This window comes from Anabrus simplex, chromosome 2 (genome assembly GCF_040414725.1).
Source record: "Anabrus simplex isolate iqAnaSimp1 chromosome 2, ASM4041472v1, whole genome shotgun sequence".
In the NCBI taxonomy this organism is placed as follows: domain Eukaryota; kingdom Metazoa; phylum Arthropoda; class Insecta; order Orthoptera; family Tettigoniidae; genus Anabrus; species Anabrus simplex.
The window spans coordinates 807389104-807408325 of record NC_090266.1 but is presented as its reverse complement, the minus strand read 5'-3'; positions in this window follow the sequence as shown (position 1 = coordinate 807408325).

The window sequence follows — 19222 nt, the reverse complement described above, 5'->3', positions numbered from 1 at the left end:
AAGCCCTGTGTTCTTGCGGCTGTCTACTCGTTCTCGGTGGAATATTGTTAGTTGTTGTGGCATCTAATTCACTCAGGATTGCCTCAACCTGGGCCGGATCTTCTACCCTGGCCGTAATTAGCATGCGTTGTACATCTGGCGGAAACTGTTTAATTATCGTTTGAACTATCTCCGCGTCAGATACAGGTGACTCTAGTTGACGGAGCTTCACTAATTGCCCTAAGAAGAAATCCACATATCGTGTGGGTTGCGTGGACATATATTTACGTGTATACAAGTCCATTCTGAGCACTTGTTGTACTGACAATGACCAGTATCTTTCGAGGAAGGCTTTCTCAAAATCTTCAAAGGTTTTAAATGAGTCTACGAACCCATAATACCATATTGTCGCCGTTAAAATTGGCGATATTGTGCATATTTTCAACAAGTGGAAATTAAAAGTTTCATTGTCTGCTTGGAACTGCAATGTGTCATTGGGGAAGTAGTGGCGAGCTAAGAACGAGTTTTTTCATCATTCAGAGGGGTGATACATGGCCCGGAGCGTGCCAAGGTCGAGGCAAATCACGTGACTACCGCCGCACGCCCGCAACTCACATTCTGAATCTGGAATAGTCTGTGCCAATTAAATGAGACCCATCCGCCAATTATCGTTCTCGTTGAAGATCACACCTCCCAGCTCGATAAGATAAAAAGGCCTTGTTACGAGTAAATTGCTCTCTGAATATCCTTCGCTGTATTGCTCTCTCACCCTGAATATTCTTCGCTGTGCTGCTATTCTGAACTCTTGGATGTGCGACGCTACGTTATCCGATCACGTGGAGAAATGATTTCCAGTTCAGTCGACGCCCGTTCTACCAGAATTTAGCGAGATAATTAGCGAATTCCTATGGAGTAAAACACGCATTAATAACTAAGTTAAGTGTGACTGTGTAGACGAGTTATTAACGTTCGACGTGTGCTTGTGCAAATACTTAATATTGTCATCTCAGTTACAGCTTGTGACCGGAATTCAACAGAAGTCGTCTTAGAAGCTGAACACCTCAAGATGGACAATTCCACAACCATCTATAACACAACTTCATCGAGGGACACCTGCTACAAAGCCTCCATGGAGCTGTAAAATGTGAGGCGTATCTGGTAACTGAAGGAGACTGACCGGAGGAAATGCTGGAATAATTGACTGTCGACGGGGACCGAACTCCATCTAAAACTTGAGTACCTTTTAATTTAATTTATCTGTCTCACCCTTTGTACAACTAGAGGTCTTTCTTCTTTAAGTCGTAGATCTATTAGTTTGTTGTAGTTAGAAACATTTCATTTTTCCACTTCTTAAGGTGTCGTGGTAGACTAGGTACGTGTGAATGAAATTTTGAATCTGTTAGAGTAGACATGTAGGTTGTCTTTGAATGATTTTCCATGCTTAGGAGCTTAATATTTAAAAATCACTGACCACACGATAAATCTACTTCCCTTGTAATGTTGAAAGTCATTGGACTGAAATTTACGTGTACATTTTGAGTGAATAGGGTCGAACCTAGTGTATTTCAAGATCACTTGCTGTATTTATGATGAAGTCATCTAATTTTATTATATTCCACGAGGATCAGTCGATGTAATAATCACTTAAATAATAATAATATTGACTAAAGATCGGGTAAAACAGAATTAAACTCTCGTGAGCCATAAATTTACAGTAGAGTCCTTATATGTGAGATTGAATGTGCTCTGTTCATGAAGGGTCTGGAATATGACCAATCCTGAGGGATATTTGTTGTATAATTGAGCGATTGATGATTTAATGATGATATTTGACTTATTCTTGTGTACTGGGAGCGCAAGACAGACTATAAATATTGGAGTACGTGTTGCGAGTGTATTTCACAGGTAGGGAATAAATATAATACGATTAAGGCTCACGCTCGCGAAAGTTTCAACCTGTAGCCCAAGCGATGGTAGTGCTTATGGATTTTACTAGAATCTTCCATTATAATTTCAAGAGTTAGATGAACTCACATCGATATGTGAAATGTGTTTCTACCAAGTGATACCATTGACTTCGATCACTAGTCACCATTAATGAAGAATAATTTCAGTACACAGATTATTTCTGCTAGATATTACGTGACCTGACCACTCGTAAAAATCATGAATAAACTTGCCAAAACAGGATTCGATATAAATAATGTACATAAAATACGTGTTTCCTAGTGTGAATGTGTGTGTGTATATGTAAATACGCATATTTCTCTTGTATCATGTTGGTCCAATTTAATTTGATCTGGTCGTGCACTTGCTGCGACGCAGATTACATTCATCGTTGTGTGCTGCCTTAAGAAGTAATTTTCATGCCCTTAAGGGAAAATTTGATCAACTTAAGTCGAGGAAGACTAGAAAAGGGTTTATTTTTTTCATTAGCGAGATTTAAATGGAAAGATCATCTCGTTATCTTACGAAGGCACTCGATTTGTAAATAAAATGTATTTAACTAGCTCACACGTGGATAACGTAAATTTCTGACACATTTATAGTTGAGCTTTGAAAGATTTTAAGATTAATTTGAATGGAAATGCAATACAAAGATCAGAAGTAGAAGTTCGTTAGCCGCGTGATCACTTTGAGTTATGGTGAAAATAAGTCGTAATAATTAATTAGAAAATAATTATTCTGGAATGCTAATGACGATCGTTAGGTAAATGATGCAGTGAAAAATTAATGAGAACATGATCGTGTGACAGTGAAGCATAGGTTAATTAAATGATGAGAGATTAATAATAATAATAATAATCAGAATAATAATTAATTAATTTTGAGAATTTTGAAATCAATTTTCATTTTCTACTGAAGTTCATGTTGGTGTCATTGACTAATATTAAATACTGTAAATGATAAATTTAGTTGAGTTCATCTTAAAACCACGTGTTGAGACTACTCTGAATTGGTAAAGCTTTGAACACATTTATTGTAAAACCCTCGTTAGCAAGATAGTTGTTTAATTATTTTATGAACCTCTATGTTAATTTTTTTTAATTCTTTCAATCAAATATTTAGATTTGGAATTTTTCTTTGGTTTTCATTACAGCACAGTAAGGCTGGAGATTAAGAACACGTGTCACTCAAAATCGAGGAAGAAATAAAATATTATGGAAGTTCAATGTAAAAAAGAATATCATCAAGAATATTTTCATTTATTATTTGCTTATGTGAATAAATGTCAGAGTGTTGTTTTAACATTTCTTTTCATCCTGCTTGGTCATCAACCCTTAACTTCCCTTAAATGCCTCTAGAAAGTGATAGCCAACGATCGAACGGTCCACCTCGGGATCTCGCTCGCTGGCTGGGCTTAGCTCGGGAAAATGGGGGCAATATTTTTGCCTGTCCTTCAAGATACTTCTCCACGACACGTAATTTCTTGTCTTCGGGTATTTTAAAGTCCTGAAAGTATTGTTTAATCTCCCGTAGATATACACTGACTGACAGAGCAAATGCAACACCAGGAAGGAGTGGTCAGAACTTTATGCCAATTGTAGGGTAGACTGACGTCACTGAGGTATGCTCATGATGTGAAATGCGCCACTGTGCTGCGCACGTAGCGAACGATAAATGGGACACGGCGTTGGCGAATGGCCCAATTCGTACCGTGATTTCTCAGCCGACAGTCATTGTAGAACGTGTTGTCGTGTGCCACAGGACACGTGTATAGCTAAGAATGCCAGGCCGCCGTGAACGGAGGCATTTCCAGCAGACAGACGACTTTACGAGAGGTATGGTGATCGGGCTGAGAAGGGCAGGTTGGTCGCTTCGTCAAATCGCAGCCGATACCCATAGGGATGTGTCCACGGTGCAGCGCCTGTGGCGAAGATGGTTGGCGCAGGGACATGTGGCACGTGCGAGGGGTCCAGGCGCAGCCCGAGTGACGTCAGCACGCGAGGATCGGCGCATCCGCCGCCAAGCGGTGGCAGCCCCGCACGCCACGTCAACCGCCATTCTTCAGCATGTGCAAGACACCCTGGCTGTTCCAATATCGACCAGAACAATTTCCCGTCGATTGGTTGAAGGAGGCCTGCACTCCCGGCGTCTGCTCACAAGACTACCATTGACTCCACAGCATAGACGGGCTAGAGCGACTTGGATGAGGGAATGGCGGAACGTCGTGTTCTCCGATGAGTCACGCTTCTGTTCTGTCAGTGATAGTCACCGCAGACGAGTGTGGCGTCGGCGTGGAGAAAGGTCAAATCCGGCAGTAACTGTGGAGCGCCCTACCGCTAGACAACGCGGCATCATGGTTTGGGGCGCTATTGCGTATGATTCCACGTCACCTCTAGTGCGTATTCAAGGCACGTTAAATGCCCACCGCTACATGCAGCATGTGCTGCGGCCGGTGGCACTCCCGTACCTTCAAGGGCTGCCCAATGCTCTGTTTCACCAGGATAATGCCCGCCCACACACTGCTCGCATCTCCCAACAGGCTCTACGAGGTGTACAGATGCTTCCGTGGCCAGCGTACTCTCCGGATCTCTCACCAATCGAACACGTGTGGGATCTCATTGGACGCCGTTTGCAAACTCTGCCCCAGCCTCGTACGGACGACCAACTGTGGCAAATGGTTGACAGAGAATGGAGAACCATCCCTCAGGACACCATCCGCACTCTTATTGACTCTGTACCTCGACGTGTTTCTGTGTGCATCGCCGCTCGCGGTGGTCCTACATCCTACTGAGTCGATGCCGTGCGCATTGTGTAACCTGCATATCGGTTTGAAATAAACATCAATTATTCGTCCGTGCCGTCTCTGTTTTTTCTCCAACTTTCATCCCTTTCGAACCACTCCTTCTTGGTGTTGCATTTGCTCTGTCTGTCAGTGTATATTAAGGCAATGCATCTGTGAAAATCCTAAAATCTACAGTTTTCATCCTATCACCTTAGAATTTCGATCATTTAATATCAGTATCAGCATGATACAACATACAAAGTTTCAAGTTTCCATCAATAACAGTTTTTGAGTTATTCATAAATTTATCAATATTTTTAACAATTTTCGATGTATGTATAAAATGCTCCTCATGCCAAACGGCTCAACAGATCTGGCGTAAAATTTAATCTTGGTTTTAAAAGACCAATATAAAAGAAGTGATGTGTGGGTTTTGACAAGTTTTAATTACACTAAAAGGAACAAATTATTTCACATAGGCTTAAATTTTTAAATATATTTTTTTATGTTCATGATGAGAAAAACTAGATTGCCACTGAACTATTGCATGTATTTTAAAATTTGCATATCAGTTTGTTTTTATGTTGTATCTGAAACTATCCTAAAAGTTTCAAGTAGATTGATTGAAAACTGTGGCACGAGGAGCATTTTGAATCTTGAAAAGTGCTGGAAAATAAATTTTGAGGAAAAAGAGATTGAAATTTTAGAGATGAACAATAGTCCAGTACCTGAATCTAGTTGACTTAAAACTCCCCAGCACCATATGTTGGACCCTCTGCTGCCTTCTTCCTGGCCTCATTAGCAGTTTAGAGAGTTTTAGTTTCCTTCGGGCTGTTTTGAACCCTTGTCGCCCAGACACTCCACTGTGGTCAATTCTACGCTTGTCCTTCATTACACTAATTTTCTGTCCTGAGCTGCTAACTTTAACACCCCTAACACTAGCTTTTAGTTTCTCACTTGCTTCACAACCCAGCAATTGGTGATGTTACAGCAATCTCCAGTTCTTTATTTGACATAAACACTTCCTTCGGATACTTAGCCCAAATTACATTTTGCATTCCCCGGGCACAATATTTGGTGTGGGGATTTTAACTTCCCCTACTTGATCTTGTAAAATTGTGCTTACATTCTTATTCCTGTTAGAAATGTCATTGTTTCACTTTATCCAACACTTTACTAGGTCGTTTCTTCCGGCGACGACAAGTCTCAATTCTTCTGCTCATTATGTACACTGATAATAACACAACCTCACAAATCCCAACCTCAAAAACTAAGCTGCTTGCACTAAGTAGGTACTGTTATTGTTTATGGATCATTTATAATACACTTATTACAAATGTAACATTTAAGAAATTACAGAAAAGCAGAGTAGGCCTAAAACACGAATGATAAACGCAAAACGTGAGATCACAACTCTTTGTTTACATTCAACACATGGACAAGCTCCATCCTTGAAATGAGCGCCAATTCCACTCGATATATCGATAGTCCATCAGAATAGCCAACATAAAGACCCACAGCAACAAAATTTCTTACTTTCAACCCGCACGCTCAATTCAAAATCTTCGAAAAACGAAAGATATTCATGAGAATAGTGTCGATGGGCGGCAACGCCCACTTGCACCGGGTCATTTAAATGGCCACTAAGGGCTTTAAATGGCTGATATTTAAATAAAACAAAGCTCAAAAATAAAGTACAAGGTATAAACATTATGAGAACGTAAAAAACTAAAAATGGATTTTTTTCACAATTTTCACCAAATTTCACCGATACATTGCCTTAATAACTAACGAACAAGTGTTAGTGAAATTTTTATTCTTTCCTTCTCTCTTCGCGAATAGGAAAAGCTACACTCAAACATTACGCAGATTTTCACCATTCTGCCACTCTGTAATTTGCTGAAAAATTAATTCGAAATATGCATAAAACAACCGAAACCAAAGCTTCACGTAGAAGTAGCTTCCGCAGTGATGTAAGATTGCGGTACCGAGCTCGATAGCTGCAGTCGCTTAATTGCGGCCACTAACCAGTATTCGGGAGATACTGGGTTCGAATTCCACTGTCGACAGCCCTGAAGAGGGTTTTCCGTGGTTTTACACTTTCACACCAGGTAAATGCTGGGGGTGTATATTAATTAAGGCCACGGCCGTTTCCTTCCCACTCCTATCCCTTTCTTGTCCCATCGTCGCCATAAGACCTATTTCTATCGGTGCGACGGAAAGCATCGTGTAAAAAAATGGCGGCGGGCACAAGCTTTCGGATTTACTAGCACGAGATAGAGCTCTGTCTGTCTACATACTCTATGTCTATGGCCGTATCTTGGGCTGTATCTATATAGATTCAATTGTTTCCCAGAAAAATGTACCTGTGAGGAACTTTCTCAGTACCCTGCGTTCGCTTTTTTTGCTAGTGACTACATGTTTCTAATATTATCATAACTTATTTATCGCAGACACAGACACATCGCTTGTGAAAAATTACGAATCTCAGAATGATCCTGGCATACGGTATCCAGCCCGTATTTAGTGCAGGACGCACCTGCTGGATTAACAATGACTTAGCATGATTTTTCGTTCTCTGGATATTAAAGATAATCTCCCATTTGCCCATATGAATTTGGTCAAATAACGCGTCACAGACGCTAACAGTCAACTCATTAAGCATTGTTCTCAACTACAGGTTAAACGACGTGTTGAATAATGACTAATGGACTGTACTAAAATATTTCTTAGTCTAACAGAGGAGTAGCCAGTACTGGCAGACGTGCTGGAGATCCCCATACTGCCAGACGTGTTGGAGATCACCATCCTGCAACAGACCATGTCACTGTTCTGTTGACCAAGCACTACGTGACTTCCTCACAACTTAACTGCACAAAATAAAAGAAGTCAGTGGCAGAAGCACGTGAGCAATATTTAACATCTGTTAAACATCATTATCTCCGGCCGCTAAATTGCAAGAGGCAATATATTGTGACCTTTCACGTATTCTGATTTAGGGTTCATGTTGATGTTATGCCTCGGCTGGGGTCATGCGGAGATGCAAGGACCTCCACTCAAGGGACGTGCAGGTTCTTAGAGTCTGGTCACAGGATCTCACCGTTTAGATTTTCGAAGTCCGACTGACGCATGAGAATGTACATCCAATAATCACTTAAAACTGTATCATACTAGGATATTAAGTTTAACCTACTAATGAGACATCGAAGAAATATTCTTCACCTGGAAGGATGTCCCGTTTAATGAATATCATATCATGGAAACACAGTTACAACTTAACAGCAAAGCAACATAAATGGACGTCTATTTTGAAATTAATTACCATGATTAAATATAACTGTCCAAAGTCCTTAACCTTTGTTGGTTATTACATGTCACCACATTACATTCACTCGACGTTAGCCCCTGACGGGACGTACTACGGCTCCACTCTGAAGCTTTACCGAAGCCTTACGGAGCAAGCCGAAGCTTTCCGAATGGCGTACTCCGCCATCATGCATCGAGTAGTTCAGATAACTAACTGGTCTGAACTGAACTATTCTGAAGAACATTGCTGTATGTTTATTTTCAACTACTGCAGCTTCACATGGTCAGCACTATTTCTATTATTTTATGCTCAGAGTATTAGCATATGTGTATATAAACGTGACTCGTGTGTTGAGAATGTCCTGTGAGAAGATATTGGATAGTGCTTTCGGTCTCTGGAGCTCAATGATTGTTACTGTTTGTTGTTGTATCTCCGAGTGGTACAAGTGATCTACTGCCCGTTGCTTGTGAGAAGATATTGGATAGTGCTTTCGGTCTCTGGAGCTCAATGATTGTCACTGTTGTTATATCTCCGAGTGGTACATGTGATCTACAACCCGTTTAAAGCAAGCCAAGTATTTTAAAATGTACAGGCTTTATATAAATAAATGTGTAAAAAAAGGTGTATTTTTTAATATTATATTTGACGTTTATATTGTATATTTCAGTTCAATATTGCATCGAGTATTATAACCTCACATTATATATTGGAATGAATGCCTTATTTTAACCTTTGATTAATCAATAAGAATTGCACTAATAATCAGTGATCTGCATTAGGTGCTGTTGCCCAGGTGGCAGATTATTCTTTCACTATAAGTCTCAACTAATACAGTATAGACCTACGGGATTGATAAAATTAGCCAAAAGATAATTAATTATAGTACAAGGTAGTGAAACTAAGGCTGTACTTGTATTCCAGTATTGCTGATCTTGAAGGATATATCCATTGGTGGTTGGCGAATTTGCTTGAATCTATATCAGAAAGTCAGAAGAAAGTGACAATTAGAAGGTTGAAGAGGTTATGTAATTCCATAAACAGAACTGACAGTGAGCTGATATTGAAGGGCATTCTTTTTTTCTGCCAAGCGTGAGATAATGAGATTTAAGGAAATTCGCCAACCACTAATGGATATAGGCTATCCTTCCAGATCAACAACACTAAAATACAAGTACAGCCTCAGTACCACTACCTTGTATTATAATTAATTAATCTTTTGGCTAATGTTATCAATACCATATACTCTATTAATTGAGACTTATAACAGATTTCTAGTGAAAGTATAATCTGCCACCTGGGCAACAGCACTAAAGATAATCTCTCATCCTAAAGGGTCAGTGGTACACTCCTGTTTCTATTGTAAAAAAGGTCAAATCACATGAAATTTTCGAGCATGATGTACTATGGTATGATTTTTTTCACACTCTATGAACTGTGTGACTGATATATGATAATTACTTTCCTGAAAGCTGCAGGTAACAGCTAAATCAGTTTTCAAGATTGTTGGTTTGCAGCTTCCCTGTTGGTATATGGTAGTACTGCTGAAAGTGTCGATCATTAGTATGCCATGGCTCAGGTGAAGAGTTTTTAATATTATATTTGACGTTTATATTGTATATTTCAGTTCAATATTGCATCGAGTATTGAAACCTCAAATTATATATTGGAATTAATGCCCTATTTTACCTTAGATACCGATATACAGTTTGATTAATCAATAACAATTGCACTAATAATCAATGATATGCATTCGGTGCATACATATCCAGGGTATATCCATTAGTGGCTGGCGAATTTGCTTGAATCTATATCAGAAAGTCAGAAGAAAGTGACAATGAGAAGGTTGAAAATTATCCCATGAAACTCAGTACCTCTAGGTTATCGCAGAAGAGGTTATGTAATTCCATAGACAGAACTGACAGTGAGCTGATATGGAAGGGTATTATTTTTTTCTGCCAAGCATGAGATGATAAGATTCAAGCAAATTCGCCAACCACTATCGTAATGAATATAGGCTATCCTTCAAGATCAGCAATACCAAAATACAAGTACAGCCTTAGTTCCACTACCTTGTATTATAATTAATTAATATTTTGGCTAATGTTATCAATACCATATACTGTATTAATTGAGACGTATAACAGTACTGTATTTCTAGTGAAAGTATAATCTGCCACCTGGGCGACAGCACTAAAGATAATCTCTCATCCTAAAGGGTCAGTGGTACACTCCTGTTTCTATTGTAAAAAAGGTCAAATCACATGAAATTTTCGAGCATGATGATCTATGGTATGACTTTTTTTATCACACTCCATGAACTGTGTGACTGATATATGATAATTACCTTCCTGAAAGCTGCAGGTAACAGGTAAATCTGTTCTCAAGATTGTTGGTTTGTAGCTTCCATGTTGGTACATGATAGTACTGCTGAAAGTGTCAGTCATTAGTATGCCATGGCTCAGATTAAGAGTTCTGTTAAGCCATGATCAGAAATTTGAAAGAAAAGTGAGGTGTCATTTGCATAACTGAAATTTGCTTACAGAGGATTCCTATGCAAAGTAAATTTTACAAAATTCTTACATCCATACATCATCATCTTCAGGCTCCAGTTTCCCGGGTGTGGAGTAAAAGCGCTTGCTACTGTACTGTTTACGACCTGTACATGAGTATTTTTTGAGTATAAATGACATTTAATTATCACGCGTGATGTTCTGAGCACGCCTGGTTTGTTTACCGTCAGCGGGGCCAGCAAGCGAGTGAAGGACAGCTGTGAGCTGTGACGTAGCCACAGGGGCTAGGTAGACCGCCCGCCCGTCACACCACGTGTTCCCAGCCTGGACTCGTATATTCTAGATTCCACGTCACATATTCCCGAATGTTCGACGGGGAAAATTTTGTAACTCCCGTAATAATTATGTTAGCGGCTTGTGCGATATGTCATCTTGTTTGGGATCACCTGAACGTCGCAATGCTCGAGTTTCAAGTAAATCCATCGAGGGATTCAGGAGATATTCAGTCAAGCCATATTGTGACGTAGACGCCCCGAATCGAATAAAAGGAGGGCCCACTGTAGCCTGCTCACTCAGTTACAGCTGAGTAGTCAGCGTGGACACACTCGCTGCTACTATCGTCTTGTAGTGACAGTCCCGACGAGGAACTCTGTAATTTCTTAGTATTCATAAAGTGAACTCGTATTTTTTCGAGTGTGGGAGAACGAATTCTTCCAAGTATTCTCAAGTGGACTTGCAATATTTCGAGTGTTAAAGAACATTTTCTAAGTCTTCATAATTGAACTTACAATATTTACGGGTGTTCGAGACTGGAATTTTTCCAATTATTCATGAAATGGACTTGTATTATTTACGTGTGTTAAATTCATAATTGGACTTGCATTATTTACGTGTGTTAAAGAACGAATTCTTCATAAATTGAACCTGCAATATTTGCGAGTATTAAGAGACTCATTCCTCTAATAAACAGTGATTTATAAACTTTGCTAGTGATGATCTCTGAATGTGCTCAAAGTTCCCGTAAGCATAAATTTGTGATTTTGCCGGTACTGGTTCAAAGACTTATAAACTTTGCCGGTGATGAACTCTAACTTCATTCAACGTCTTTAAAATATAAATTTCGCCAGTGATAGACTGTAAATTTATTCATATGGATGGACTTGTGTTTTCGTCCATGTTCACTCAAAGACTTGTACTTTCGCCAGTGTTGATTCAAAGACTTATAAATTTTGCCAGTGATAGACTATAAATTTATTCATATGGATGGACTTGTGTTTTTCGTCCATATTCACTCAAAGACTTGTACATTCGTCAGTGTTGATTCAAAACTTTATAAATTTCGCCAGTGATGAACTTTAAATCTATTCAGATTTTCATGTGGATGGACTTATGTTTTTCGTCTGTGTTCATTCAAAGACTTGTACCTTCGCCAGTGATGAACTTTAAATTTGGTCATAGTTTCATGAGAAGGGACTTGTGTTTTTTTGCCAGTATTTATTCAGAGATGAGGACTTTGCTAGTGGTGAACTTTGAAAATATTCATATATATTCGTATACAGAGACATATCATTTTACGAGTGTTAAATTTTGAAAGTCTTGACGAATAATAACCAGTGACTTCGCTAATAGGTTAATCACCCAAGGTTTTTATGAACTCATATTTATCAGTACTGCGAGTGACCTTGGAGACATCAACCCTCTCAGTCACATTGGACTGAGGTAGTAAATGATTATCTGCAACATCACCAGGATCATTTGGGTTCAACCTGGGCCTCGAAAGTTCGAGGCATTTCTACCTTCTACCAACCCAGACAGTCCAGTCGCTTCTGTACGGAGTCCCTGGAATCTTCTGGAACGTGTTCCAACCTGCTCGGCTTGGTGAACTGGAGAATCCGAGCCATATTATAGGACTATGTGGAAGACAACTTATATCTACCTGGAGGTGATGTGCAATTTCATGTCTTATATGAATAAACTCATGTTCAGTCAGAGTCAAAGTTTTCTTGTAGATAAGACCCTACCTCCTGTACCGATCCCTAGCTACTAGTCGCCCAGTTTTAGCACTGAGAACTATATTCTTGCTTACTTTAAAATATAATCTGAGAGTCGGGCTCTTTTACCGATACACTACTTCATCCTGTTAAAGTTTAGTTTCTCTTCATCTATATCTTCCCACTTGGCATTCCTCTTGCTGACCTCCGATTTAACTGTCTCTATCCATCAATTCCTTAGCCTCCCCCTTTTACTTCTGTCAAAATAATTCCTTGCTGTTCTCGTTCTGTCCATCGTCATAACATGTCCAAACCATTGTAGCCTGCCTCTTCCTAAAAGTTTGGTAACAGGCATTTTGATTCCAGCCACCTTTCTATTTGCTTCATTTCTAATCTTGTCCTTCCTAATCTTTGGGTTCATTGTTCTGATGAATTTCATTTCTGTTGACTGGATTTTACTATTTGCCTTGTTATGCAGGGTACATGTTTCAAGCCCATATGTCAGAAATGGAATGAAGTAGGTATGAAACAGGGTCAGTTTTGCTTTCTGTGTTTTTTATCACCCCAGAATAGGTTTCTCACTTGAAAATGAAATTGAGAAGACTTCTGAGTCCTGTTAAGTATTTCTTAATTTAATGTGTTATCTTTTGAAGTGATTCTTCCAAGGTAGCCTATTTTGTAAGAACCAGACTGCAATAGACTTCCCTCCAGGAAATTGTTTGAATCTGTGCTTTTACTGTTGACGGTCATTTAACGAGCTTTTGTTTTACTGATTTTTAGTCCATATTCTTTAAATTGCCATTCCAGGGATTTAGGTTCTCCTGTACGTCTGCTTCATTTTCTTCCCAGATCAGAACATCATCTGCAAATATTAGAGTATTAAACTCTTTGGAATGTTCTTTGTTTTTATGATCCAATCCATGTCAATGATGAACAGGAGTGGTGACAAGGCACTTCCCTGCTGGACTTCTCTTTCCGTTTCAAACCAATCTGATCTTCCATCCAATATTTGGACACAGGTTAAGCATTTTTGATAGAGCATCTTTACTTTATCAATCAGGATGTCTGGCAGACTTATACCTCCTAGGTATTCCCAGATTATCTCTCTAGGCACACTGTCGTAGGCCTTCTAGATGTCCATAAAAACCATCACTAAGTTCTTAACATAGCCTATTCCCAGTGCTTCTCCGTTATCATTCTGATGGCAAATATCAGGCTTGTAGTGCTTCAGTTGCTCCTGAACCCGCGTTGCTCCTCCTCCAATAATGGTTCGACTATATTCCTAATTTATTTTTAATTATCTTTTCCAAACGTTTGAGTGAGAAAGTTGAGTGATGCCCCTATACTTTCTGCATTTCTTCCCGTCTTCCTTTTTATACAGGGCAGTAGCGGCGATTGTGGGGGGAAGGGAGCAGTTGCCCCCTCACTTTGTGGATACAAGATTAAATTTTTATTCCATTTTAGCCAGCTGAAACTAGGAATTATAGAAATTATTTTAAACAAAACAATTTGTACAATCCCTGTTATCTTATCGGCTATTTTTTCCCTCATCTTATTTAATTATTAACAAAATTATTAGAGGAAATACGCACAGAATGTCGTTCGTCCAGGATGACCGATTTGTATACCGCCACAGCAAGTAGTGGACACTGCATGTGCTATGAGGAAGAGTAGCAAGGGTATATTTTTTGCCAAGGTCATGGACACTGAGGTATGGTTCACCCGCTTTCCGCGTGCATTCCTCAGTCTGGCAGTCTCTTTAGTGTCTGTTATTTTCTTAGTGTGTAGTCAGATACTAAACGATTTTAATTGTATAATCACACCATACTTTATTTAATTGTACTAAATGCGTAATATTGTTCTTTTGGTGAAAGTTTTATTGTATGGTATAGTATTGAATCGACCACCTCTGTGGTGTAGTGGTTAGTGTGATTAGCTGCCACGGTTAACGCAGACAGTTCTCATCTTAATTCCTCCAACGGCTAAATCTACCCAAGTCATCTCCTCATTTACGAGCCTAACCAAAATTATGTTGTGTGCAATAGAACTCCTGATTAACAGTCCTTCCCATTTTAACACCTGCAAATAACCCTTTCTAATCTATCTCTTCCTCATTATCTCCACTTACCTGAATATCCTTAACTCCTAGCACACCCGGATGCACACTCTTTGCTGACTCTGCCAGTTCTACTTTCTTTCTTGCATAAGCCTCATTGATATCGATGAATCCGCATTGAATTCCATTTTATTTGCCAAGTAGTTTCCAAGGTAAATGGCCAGAAAACAAAAGCAATGAATATCAACGTGAAGAGCAAACAGAAATTCATTGTGATGAAGACATTCAAGAAGTCGAAGAGTTTACATATCTTGGCAGTGTAGTTACGCAGGATGGAGGAGCAGCCGCTGATGTCAAAATGAGAATCCACAAAGCAAATGTGGCATTCATACAACTCTATCCGATATGGAGGACCAGAGAAATCTCAATGAAAACCAAACTTCGCATTTTTCGAACAAATGTAAAAAACAGTACTGTTGTATGGTTGTGGAACCGGGAAAGTTACCTCAGAGATCACTCATTAACTACAGGTATTTATAAATAGATGCTAAAGGAGAATTAAATTAATTTTGGCCAAAAGTAATTTCAAAGGAAGATCTCTGGAAACAAACAGAAGAAGAGCCCATTGGCATACAAATAAAACGGAGGAAATTGAAATGGATCGGCTACACACTGCAGAAGCAGCAGGATGCAGTGGAGAGAAAGGCTCTATTTTGGAACCCCCAAGGATAACGGAAGAGAGGTAGACCCAGAAAGTCATGGAGACATAGTGTGATGGAGGAGGCAAAACAAGAAGGGAACCTTTGGAGAACTGAAGACCCTAGCTCAAAATTGGATACTTTGTCGCTCCGTTGTCAAAGCCCCATGCTCTCCAAAAGAGTAAAAGGATATAACTAAGTTTAAAAGGAGTCCCTCGCCTGTCAAATAGAAGTGGGACTGAGTTACTCCCATAGGTTCAAGGCTTGTTTAAAATATTCTGAGCTTGGTACATTCTGTGAAGCAGGATGCTGCCTTACACATAGTCACAGTGAGAATCTCTCATATAGGAGGTAGGGACCACCGGTTGATTGTATAGTTCTAACTGCCAGAACAACAGGAGGGTCTTGGCTCGGAACATGTCAAAGATGTCCACCCCAATTCCATAGCAATGGGTATCCCAACTCTGAGGACCATTAACTTTGCCACTCAACCGTTGCCCATGTTTCACACACTAGGATATGTCTGCGGAAACTCTCACCATAAACAACACATTTTGACTTAACAGTTGAGGGTTATTCAAATATTTGTGTAATGTAATACTGTTATGTAACAAAATGTGTGACATTATGTTAGCTGGCGACATTACATTGAGAGCTGCACAAACCATGGATCTTAATGTCATGGTACATTCTCCATCAGTACTTCAGATCACAGCCTGCATGGTTGCTAGGCAACATAGCAACACACATTTTATTGAAAGTCATTTATGCCCATTTTATTTTCCCAGAGGGAAATGCAATAACTTTTTTAAATATTCATTATTTTCCATTACCGAGACACAGTTTGCAGAAAATGTGCAATTCTTTACTCTGTTCTGCGCTCTTGTTTGATCACAGGAAATGTAGTTTCATAGAAGTTATTAATTGCACAAGAGTTGTTGTTCAAGAGTACCTATGTGGAAAAACTATTCTGAAGTTTAGTTTGGGAGCCATTCTCAGATAACAACCACTTTCTTTGGGTATACGCTTCTGATATCTGAGAACTTGGCAGCTGTTAATTTGTCGTGGTAATAAAATGATGGAAACATTAAAGCTTTTTGCAGAGTCTGTTTGGTTAAGCTCATCTGATCATGATAATTTTTAAAATATACACAGTGTCAAAAATGAAAGTTTTGAAATTGTTTGAGAGATGACACTCATAACTTGCACATATTGACAAGTCCTTAAACATTACATGGTTCACTCTGTTATTGTCTGCTATTATCACACAAATTTTAAGTTCTCATGTTACAACAGGCTTCACTTGCATAGGATGTTAGGTCCTTACCTGTGATATTTACAGGAGTAAGGGATAAAGTTTGCTTAAGTGAAATAAATAAAGAGGCACTAAAGATGTCACAACAGTTTTTGCTGCTGCTGATAATTTAAGCAAACCCATTGAGCACACCTCATGTTTAGACTGTACTCTCCTGTGCATACACAAACTTCCCATTAATTAAGCCACATATTTTTCACTTGAATGTGGTACCATTAATGGTGGACTTTAAATAAGGTAAGTTTTCGCTGGGATTGTCAACAGCCACATTCAATGGGAAGTATAAGTGCTGACATTTTCTGAAAAGTATTTTGCTTTTGAACTTTGATAACTACTGACTCAAAAATTATAAAAAATGCATACAGCATCATGAGAACTGAATAATTTCTACCATGTTCTAACAGACAGAACTAAGTCTCACTCTTCAGAAATATTTTGTGAGTTTTACGACAAACATACCAGTACAGTTTGTAGATCCTTAACATCAACTGGAAAACTACAAATTAATCTATACTTTCTTTTTAAAAATGTAACATACAAGGGTGAATTGAGTTTTATGCGTAGTGCAGTTTTTTTACAAGTTGCTTTACGCTGCACTGACACAGATAGGTCTTACAGCGATGATGGGACGGGAAAGGATTAGGAATGGGAAGGAAGCGGCTGTGGCCTTAATTAAGGTACAGCCCCAGTATTTGCCTGTTATGAAAATGGGAAACCACGGAAAACCCTCTTCAGGGCTGCCGACAGTGGGGTTCGAACCCAATATCTCCTGAACACTGGCCGCACTTAAACGACTGCAGGTATCAAGCTTGGTGTTTAGATTACTCTCTGAGAATTTCCAAATCAGAGAGAATGTTTATTCAAGTTACTGTATGATGAACTGAAGAATCTTGGCTACTATATCATTTGTAGGTTTGCAAGACTGATGTATTATGAAGGCTGAATACAGCATGGATTAAGGAGGAGCTATTTCAGTTATGCAACCTTCTTTAATGCTTAGTAGTATTTGTTACTACTTTGTGAAAGACTTGCCAGGAAAAGAAGCCCTTTTTTTCTTCTGAAAAGTGTACAGGAACACTATATAACCAGTTGCAAACATCTTGTGGGGGAGGGGGGGAGAATCTACTCCTGCATATTTTCTAATACATACCTGTTTTTTACAACCTAAGGAGAAAAATTCACATCACTGCTGTGTAGATATGGTGAAGGTTGCAAAGGTTCTTCCCATTGATATTTCGACTTATATTCTTCACAATAATAATATTTCCATTTATTTAGGAACAACGTCCTGTATTTACAGGCTGTCACTAAGGACAATGTAAAACATATAAAATTTCTGTACAGATCTATTAATTGAAGAAAACTCTAAATTATAAAGGAACATTATAATTAGTATGGCATTCCAGAGCTGTAGCTGTAGAGGTGGTGTCTCGGAATTTTGATGGAGCCTCTGAGGACGAGGGTCGCAATTGCGGGGATGAGCTTCATTGGAAGTTGGAAGCGCTTCCATGTGGCGACGAAATGACGAGGTACGGTACCGCGAACTCGACCATTATCCCTATTATTTCTATTTCCTGAAGGTGGTATTTAAATTTGTAGTAAGGGATAGTGGATTTGTATTTGTTAATCTTTTCAAGATTAACCTCCTCTGGCTGACCGCCATGGTGCTCGAATCTGACAGTCGGATCTAATATGAATCCTTGAGAGCTGCTGTCTTTAAAGGCTATGATGTCAATTCTCTGCGAACTACTGTTTATGGCCAGTCCGTGTATCTCCTCAGGTACATTGAATCCCTTCTTTCTTAGTTCCTCGGCAATGAGGAATCTGATCTGGTGGTGCCGCGTGTTTCTTAGGAGCTCCCCGCGTGTGCAGAATCCCAGGACATGACCGAGAGTTTCTTTCTCTCCGTGATAATGCCGACAGAGGTTTGTGTCCAAGGATCTGCCTGGCATCGAGCGCACCGCAGAAACATTAACAGTCATCTTTATAGCCTCTCCCCACTCGTTACAAGACAGTCCGGTATGATCTCGCACCCAAGAGTTCGCTGGTGTGTACTCTTTGTACAGTTGTACTCAGAGTCCTTCTTGCGGCAGTGAACACCAGGAGGTGAATTCACGTTCTCGTAGCTCTTGCCGGATTTTCTTAGTATCGTACAAGCCGTTCTTGGCGCTTATTTTCTGGATATCAGTGTTTGTTAGTTTTAGGCGTTCTACGCATTCCCGACTCTCCGCGTGAGAATCCCTTTAAGCGACGCCGAGTGGGTGTTTAGTCTTAAGCAAGATGTTAACGGCGTTAATAAATTGAAGGTAAACTTCCCACGAGGTTTTAAAAAGAGCGAGTCCTTTGTATTTCTTTTCGGTGTACAGCATGCTATCTGGAGTATCCGTCGGTAACTGCAATATCTCCTTTGTTGCAGTTTTAATTATTTTATCGCTATCGGATAAAAATTTCTGTGCGATTTTCTTGAAACTGCATGTCAGGAAAGGGTACATCAGGGTGGGACAGATTGAGGAATTCAGTACTATGAGTTTTTGGTCTTCCTTAAGCAGTGGCGACGATGTTAGAAGTTGGAGCTTATTCTGAAGGTCTTTCATTACAGCAGTCTCGTCGAACACTAGAGTATCCCTGAATGTAGTT